This window comes from Etheostoma spectabile, unplaced genomic scaffold, assembly GCF_008692095.1.
Source record: "Etheostoma spectabile isolate EspeVRDwgs_2016 unplaced genomic scaffold, UIUC_Espe_1.0 scaffold00569911, whole genome shotgun sequence".
NCBI lineage: Eukaryota > Metazoa > Chordata > Actinopteri > Perciformes > Percidae > Etheostoma > Etheostoma spectabile.
Window position 1 is genome coordinate 1449 of NW_022605417.1, and position 8800 is coordinate 10248.

The window sequence follows — 8800 nt, forward strand, 5'->3', positions numbered from 1 at the left end:
AGTAGCTGCTGCTTTTAATAAAAAGAATCAATGATTATTTAAACATCGTATTATTGAGCCCCAAAGCCCAAAATTTAACGTTATTGATCCTACAAGTCAATGTTGATCTTTGCATCCATATGTTCTTCTTTCTTTTCTATCTTCTGTCTCTTTACAAGTTGATTATTGTCCCTCCACAACGAAATGCAAGTTGTAGTCCTTAATGCTACTTAAGAAACAAAATAACACAGTTTTTTTATGGTGGACTACAGAGGATAAGTTGAGGAGAATTCAAGATTATTATAATCAATAATTTGTTGTCTTCTATGAATATACATCTTGCTAATTGCATATCATTGGTCGTAGGATCGTTTTGTGTGTGCATATTGTTCAAACTATGATGAAAATTGTTAATTATGAAAACAATACTTGTTTTTAATCTCGTCAGTGCTGCTCAGAGTCCAACAACACTGGAGTCCAAACTCAAGGCCCTGCAGTGCCACTTCACTGGGATCTGGACCACAGGAAGTCCATCCTTTACGTCACAGGGACTACCTGAGGACATCGGCACCGAGGAGGGGAACAGCTGGCTGGGTCACATCTACAACCTGCGGGGGTTCGTCCAGTACCAGCTGGGGTTCACCGAAGACGCCCAGAGTCTCTTCACAAGGCTGCAGAGGCTTCAGGAAGATAAGAAACGCAGACCAGGGTCCCTGGTTGGTGGTGAACTACGGGTGACCTGGCGTGGCTTCACCACCACCGGGAGACCAAGCAGAGAGTCAGGCTTACCTGTCAAAGGTCCACGCCTGATGAAGAAATACCCCTCTCCATCCAGGACCCCAGGACCAGCTCCAGCCAGAGATCTACGCTGAGGAAAGCCTGGACCCTGATGAAGTTCAGCACTGACAAGAAACCGGCTGCAGATTACTTCCAAGAGCCATCAGGATGCAGCCGGACATGGTGGAGTGGAACACCAGCTACCTTAGGTTAGTGTCCTAATTTTTGGCAAAACTACAAAGACCGGAGGCGGAGCTTGGCGAAATGAGCACTCGCCAAGGAACAGGATCCAGAGAACTTGTACCTCGCTGTTCACTACCTCGAGCAACTGCAAGAAAAGACAGAAATCAAAGAAGAAGCACGTGAGTAGCCAAAAGGTGTTGAGAAATCCTGGGAGCAGCTACAGTGGCATGTAGACCTTACTAAGGTTTTCATAAATCATGTTTCTATTGATGAGTCCATTGCTTTGGCAGAGGAGGCTCTGGGAACCCATCAGAAGGAGCGTTCTCTGAAGAGCTGTCTCGCATACTGCTACAAATGGAAGATCTTCAAGGAAAGCCCAAAGCAAAGCGGATAGACCGAGCATCAGTCTCAATGAGGAGGTGATTGACCTCTACCCTCATTCTTCATTTGCAAAAAAAATGAACCTCGCAAAGTAATACCTAAAGTTAGATGACTGCCGTGATAAAGCTGAGCAGATGTACCAGGAGCTGCTAAGAAGAGATCGGGAGCCTGCAGACAAACAGATGCTCTACTACAACTATGCAATTATTTCACTTCTATCGCAAAGACAGTGAAGCGTCACTACGATATCACATGGAGGTGGCAAAGATACCGCTTCAATCCATCTTTCGGAAGAAGGCATCACAAACCTAAAGAAGAACCAAAACACAAGCCAATTGTTAGAGAGATAGAGAGTTCTTGCAATCCTGCGGAGCCATGATGGTTTTAACATTCACCCAAAGCAAAGCAATCAGTCTCCATGAAGAGGTGATGCTCTTTAGCCTCAATCTCTCCTTATGAAGAAAACAGAACTCGCAAAGTTAAATCACGGCCATGAAAAAGCTCAGCAGATACATCAGGAACTGCTAGAAAATGGTCTGGAACTTGCAGACAAACATTAGATATATTTACCACTGTACTACTTTATATACATACCTCAATCGTCAGGAGAACCAATTAGAAGACAAAGGTTGTTAGGTGTGTGTTTTTATAGCACCATAGAGCACTTAAAATTCCATTTTATTGACTTACAATGACAATAACGCAGGGTTGTAGTACTCGAGTCCGGTCTTGGACTCGTGTCCGCACTCAAGACCGTTTTTCTATGGTCTCGGACTTGTCTCGGTCTCGGCCACTGGTCTTGCCAGATCTGGCTTTTGGGCTTCTGGTCTGGACCGAGTCCAGGTGTCTTTATCATGTTGATAATAATATTGGAGGGAAAGTGAAACCCAAAATGATTGTCTTGATACTGTCATGCATAAGACCTTTATTCAGTCCTGGACTCGGTCTTGACTCGGACTCGAACCTTTTTGGACTCGGTCTTGTCTTGGACTCGACTAGTCCTGGACTTGGATTCGACTTGACTCGGACTTGAACCATTTTGGACTTGGTCTTGTCTTGGACTCAACTAGTCCTGGTCTTAGACTTGTCTTGGAATAGTCTTGACTTGGACTCAAACCTCTTTGGACTCGGTCTTGTCTTGGAGTCGACTAGTCCTGGTCTTGGACTTGACAAAGTGGTCTTAACTACAGCCCTGCAATAACGTCAATTCTGAATCAAAGTAAAAATAACTTTAACATTGACTCTAAAAAGCAGTCGTTTGCTACTTTCTATCAACAAGCTGAATCCTTTAAAGGAGATTTACTGCTGGAAAGATGAATATGTATTTAGATTGGTCCAATTATGGGGTTTTTTAGAAGTTGGTGCCTTCTAGACCAAGAAAAGCCAGAAAATGTATTTTTGGCTCATGTGGATGAAAGACAACACTCCCAGAATGCAACTGCTTGGCTAACCTCCCAAGCCGCCTACCGGTTACAGACAGTGAGCAGTCAAATCAACTCAAGTGTGTTTAATTGTCATTTACCACATTACTATTACTATTATTATACATGAAACAACGTTTCACCGTGGCACAAGTGTGTTTCACACTTAAAATATATAAAAACGACATTACGTGATTAACTCAAATAGATTTTGATCAGATGTTGTCTTTCCAAACTTTACCCTCCTGATGTCCTCGGGTCAAATTTGACCCGTTTTTAAAGTTTCTACATCAGATATTTGGGATTCTTTCATCCAAATTGTCCAAATATTACAGCCCTGGTTCCATATAACGCAGAAGGATCAGTTCACTACTTTATTGGATTTCGGGTGTTTTATTTCCCCGAAAAAACACTTTGACAAAGCCAATTTTTTCATATAATTTCATGTAATGAGGCTTCTTGACCATGAATTCAATAAAGAAAATAGTGTAAAACTGGTGGTGATGTATGGTTTTAGTTCGTGTACAGTATAAAAGGGAACAAAAATGAAGAAAATGTTGGGAAAAAAGCATCAAAAAGTGAGAAAAAAGGATCTCAAACGCATTAAAAAACGTCAACAAAGTGATGAAAAAGCGTTAAAAATGTAATTTCAGTTCTGACCTGGACACAAGGGTACCTGTTCTTATTTATTCCTGTTGTGGTTCAATTGAACTTTAAATAAAAATAACACTCTTTTGTTAAAATTATCTTTGCTGTAAGAAAATAAAATGTATAATAAAAGTAATAATCTTTGAATTTTTTTTGGTATACTTATGTCCTGTATTTTAACATAGGGGGTGTATACTTATGCCCCCTGTATTTTAACATAGGGGGGTGTATACTTATGCCCCTGTATTTTAACATAGGGGGGTGTATACTTATGCCCCCTATATTTAACATAGGGGGGTGTATACTATGCCCCTGTATTTTAACATAGGGGGGTGTATACTTATGCCCCTGTATTTAACATAGGGGGGTGTATACTTATGCCCCTGTATTTTAACATAGGGGGTATACTTATGCCCCTGTATTTTAACATAGGGGGGTGTATACTTATGCCCCTGTATTTTAACATAGGGGGTGTATACTTATGCCCCTGTATTTTAACATAGGGGGGTGTATACTTATGCCCCCTGTATTTTAACATAGGGGGGTGTATACTTATGCCCCTGTATTTTAACATAGGGGGTGTATACTTATGCCCCCTGTATTTTAACATAGGGGGTGTATACTTATGCCCCCTGTATTTTAACATAGGGGGGTGTATACTTATTCAAGCCTCTGTAGATGTACATATTTATTGTTTGTGGACAATGGAGACACTACATTATTCAGGTTTTATTACAATCAAAGTAACTGTTACGTCACCATTCAGTTTTATTTTTCTTACAGCAAAGCTAATTCCTTAAGGCAGTAGTATGTTCTTATTATAACAAATACAATGCGGAGGAAAACATAGAAAGACAACATGTGATATATATTTAATTAATTGTGCAATTGACTGACGGGTACAACTTTCTGACTCTTTCCCGGAAGTAATCCCATTAAAATGGGCCTACTGCAGATGTGGTGTGAGTGGTAATACGTTGGTGGTAATGAAAGGAAATAAATAAATTAAATCAACAACAATAAAAACATTGAAAAAAGAGGCAAAACCTTCAGAAAAAGTGTTGATTTTTGAAGTTTTGACCTGGGAGGACGACAGCTGCATGGTCCCTTTTTTAAACTTTTCAGTCAAAGCATCAAAGAATACAACTTTACATTAACATCTCCATGGCTACAGATTAAAGGTGATTAAACGAGATTTCGTGTTTTCCAGTTAAACTGAGCCCCGTCACTGTGAAGTGGTGCTAAACTGTACCATAGTTACACCGGTAGGTGGCAGCAGAACGTCAATTATTTGGAAATATAACAAGAAAGACAACATTTATATAAATCTATTAACCCTCCTGGTGTGTCTTCGGGTCTAATCTGACTCCTTTCCAAACGTTTCCAAATCAGAAATTTGGGTTATTTCACACAAATTGTCCAAAAAAGTAACGTTGATGGTTCCCAACAACGCTCCTCACAAGTAAATAAATAATCAGCTCACTACTTTCAATGGATTTTGTGTTTTTTGTCAATTTCACAGCATTTGGAGAACAAACAATTGGTAAAAGAATTTTACAAAAGTGTAAAAAAAGAGAAAATGGTAAAAAAAAAAAAAAAAAAAATCAGAAGGCTCGAAAAAAGCTCAGTTGCCAATGTGGAAAAAATCATTGGGGGAAAGCCACAAAAGGGTAAAAAAATTTAAGAATTATACCTAATATTTGAGTTAAAAAGCAGAAATTATGGATTATTGTGACTAATAGTGTATTTCCAAAGAGCGTTGTTTGGAATCCAATCCATTTTTTGTGGTAATTTGGTTAAAAAGAAACTCATATTTCAGATTTTTTTGTTTTTTTTTGTTTTTCATTCTTGTTTGTTTTGCACTTTTTTCACCTTTTCAGACATCAACTCGTAGATATTGTACAGTTATAGGCCTTAAATATATATTTTGCAGCAGTTTTTATAAGTTGCAGTTTGATATAGACATTTTTTAAAGGGGTCAGATTTGACCCGAGGACCCCAGGAGGGTAATAAAAGGGAAAAGCCCCAAAAACTGATCTAGAAGAACAAGATGTTGCTGCCTTCTGCACCAGCCGACCAATAGAAGTGATGATGTGTAATCTACTTCTGGATTAAGAACCGGGCTTTTTAAGACCACTATGGGCTTTGCAGGTTTCCAGAAGCTCGTGGATTTCTCTACACCTGGTGCTCCTGCCTCGTCCCTGATCCTCTTCAGGGTCCTGATGCTGTACCGTCGATGGGGGGAGTGCTGCGGTATCTCTGCACCTTCATGTGATACTGGATCGACTTGTGGTAATTCCTACAATTGAGGTATAGATGTTCTGCGTAGCTGTTGTAGAGCATCTGTTTCTCTGCAGGTTCCAGGTCCAGTTCTAGCATTTCCTGGTATATCCGCTCAGCTTCGGCCATGCCGTGATTTAACTGTCGTATATATTTGCGAAAGCTATTTCTTTATGAGGAACGAATCAGGGTAGAGAGCGATCACCTCCTCATGGGAGACCTATGGCTCGGTCTATCTCGATTGGACTCAGGCGACGCTCCCTGACGTAAACGATCTTCCATTTGTAGCAGAGTGCAGCGCATCGCTTCAGATAACGCTGGTCTGGATGGGTTCCCAGAGCCTCCTCGGCAAAGCAATGGCCGTGTCAACAGAGATGTAGTAACTGTAGACCTTTAGTAAAGGTCTAATGCCACTGTAGCTGCTCACAGGGTTTCTCAGCACCTTTCTGGCTAACTCACGTGCTTCTTCTTCAATGTTTTCTCCTTTCTGAGTGCATTGATTAAGGTAGAGGGCAGCGAGGTACATGTTCTCTGGATCCTGTTCCTTGGCGAGTCTCATTTTCTCCAGAAGCTCAGCTTCACCTTGTAGTCGTTGTGCTTGACAAACCCCACAACCCTAAGACGTAGCTGGTGTTCCACTCCACCATGTCCGGCTGCATCCTGATGGCTCTCTGGAAGTAATCTGCAGCCTGTTTCTTTTGTTCTGCGCTGAACTTCATCAGGGTCCAGGCTTTCTCAGCGTAGATCTCTGGTGGAGCTGGTCCTGGGGGTCCTGGGGGTCCTGGGATGGAGAGGGGTTTCTTCATCAGGGCGTGGACCTTTGACAGGTAGCCTGACTCTCTGCTCGGTCTCCCAGGTGGTGGTGCAGCCACGCCAGGTCCCCGTAGTTCACCACCAACCAGGACCCTGGTCTGCGTTTTGTCTTCCTAAAGGCCTCTGCAGCCTTGCTGAAGAGACTCTGGGCGTCTTCGTGAACCCAGCTGGTACTGGACGAACCCCCGCAGGTTGTAGATGTGACCCAGCCAGCTGTTCCCCTCCTCGGTGCCGATGTCCTCCAGGGTGGCCCTGCGACGTAAGAGGATGGACTTGCTGTGGTCCAGATCCCAGGTGAAGTGGCACTGCAGGGCCTCCAGTTTGGACTCCAGTGTTGTTGGACTCTGAGCAGCACTGAAGGAGAATAAAAAAAAACCAAACAAACATCTAGTTAATGTAATGGTGCTATAGAAAGGGTTCAGATAATCCAGGTTCATTTCATGTATAAGGAGGTTAGGAAAGAAGATAGAAATCCCTCCTTCCCTACTTCTAGAGTCTTGTACTCAGACCCGACCCATCCTCCAACTGGGTCTTGATTTAACCCCGTAACGTAGGCCTGTACCATGTTGCTTAGTTTTTTGCCATTTCTTTCGCAACAACACACAGAAGCAACCAAAATCAGCTCATAATTATGAGTCAATGAGAACGGGTCAATGCCTGTCCCAAGATGGCGGCGGTAGAGACCGTCTCACGAGCCAATGGCTGTGTCTTCAGGGCTTGGACATGTTTACACACCCACGCTAAAGCTGATTAACCAGAGGAATAAAAACATCTTTGGGAATTTTAAGGACACCAATTTACTTTAAGAATGTGTAATGTCCAGCCGACATTATATATTATACATCACAAAGGACGTTGGGGTGCTTAAAGGTTGGACAGACAGACACACGACGGACAGATGGACAGACAGACAGACACAGACAGACAGACAGACAGAGACGGACACACACACGGACCGACAGAGACGGACAGACAAAAGACAGACAGACAGACAGACAGACAGACAGAGACGGGCACACAGACGGACAGACACAGACAGACACAAGAGACAGACACACAGACGGACAGACAAGACAGACACAGAAAGACAGACACACAGACGGACAGACAGACGGACAGACAGACAGACTGACAGACGGACAGACAAAGAAAGACACAGACAGACACACGACAGCGGGACAGACAGATGGACAGACGACAAAGAGAGGACAGACAGACAGACGACAGACGGACAGACAGACAGATACAGAGAGACAGACAGACAGAGGGACACACAGACGGACAGACAGACAGAGGGACACACGTACAGACGGACAGACAGACAGACACAGACAGATACAGAGAGACAGAGGGACACACAGACGGACAGACAGACGGACAAACAGACAGACAGACCACAGACAGACAGACAGACTCCAAACTGCCTCTATAATTCCCGCTTTGTGTCTCAAAGACATTTAAGATTCAGCTTGAGGACATAAAAAAGACAGCCAGGAGCAGGAAGAGGAAATGAAAGATGAATCAATGAAAGGAGTGGATGAAAAGAAATGAAAGAAGAAAAGTAACAAGACACAAAATTACAAATATTATTATTTATTATTATTATTAATATTCTTTGCTTAGTTTTGACCTCGTGTTGTCTTCTCTAGTTTTTCGGGTTCAAAATCTTAAGTTAAAACCTCCTTAAGACACTTATGTCACTTTTTCCCAAAGTTATTTGTTGATTTTTTTTGACATTTTTGGTGTTTTTTGCATTTTTGGGAGATTTTGTTGTGACTTTTTGACGTTTTTTGACTCTTTTCCTGAAGTTCTTTCTCACTTTTTACAATGTCTTTGTCGATTATTTCTATATTTCTTGGACATTTTTGTTGTTTTTTTCCAAACTTTTCCGTCACTTTTTTTCAGTGTCCTTAAATCTTCTTTTCTTAAAGTGCAAGACAATTAATAAAACTCCAATTCAATAAAATAGTGAACTGATGAGTTATTTAACATGAGGAGAACAGGAGGGTTACAGAAACATATGAGCCCGGCTTTAAGGGAAGTAGAAGAGATGAAATAGAAAAATTAAAGAAGAGAACCATAACATCTCATATCCAACTACCAACATGTAATAATGTTTAATAGGTTAAATCTTTAACTTGTTAGCATTACTCACCACATCCTTCAGCTGTGGTTCTCGACGGGTCTCTGAGGAGCTGGTTCGGTTCTTGATGCTGCGGTCCCAAGATAAGGGTCTGGTGTGGTATCTGCATTTCATGTGAAACCTTCAGTTCTGCTTTAGCTTGGCTTTCATTTCCCAGGAATGGAAGTTATGAAAA

General features: G+C 41.9%; 2 pseudogenes; one reads left to right on the forward strand and one right to left on the reverse strand.

Annotated features, from left to right (window-relative positions):
- The first annotated feature begins 395 nt into the window (after window positions 1–395).
- On the forward strand, window positions 396–1632 carry LOC116685506 (interferon-induced protein with tetratricopeptide repeats 1B-like; annotated as a pseudogene).
- Window positions 1633–5889: 4257 nt separating this feature from the next.
- LOC116685507 (interferon-induced protein with tetratricopeptide repeats 1-like) lies at window positions 5890–8678 on the reverse strand (annotated as a pseudogene).
- Between the last annotated feature and the right edge of the window lie 122 nt (window positions 8679–8800).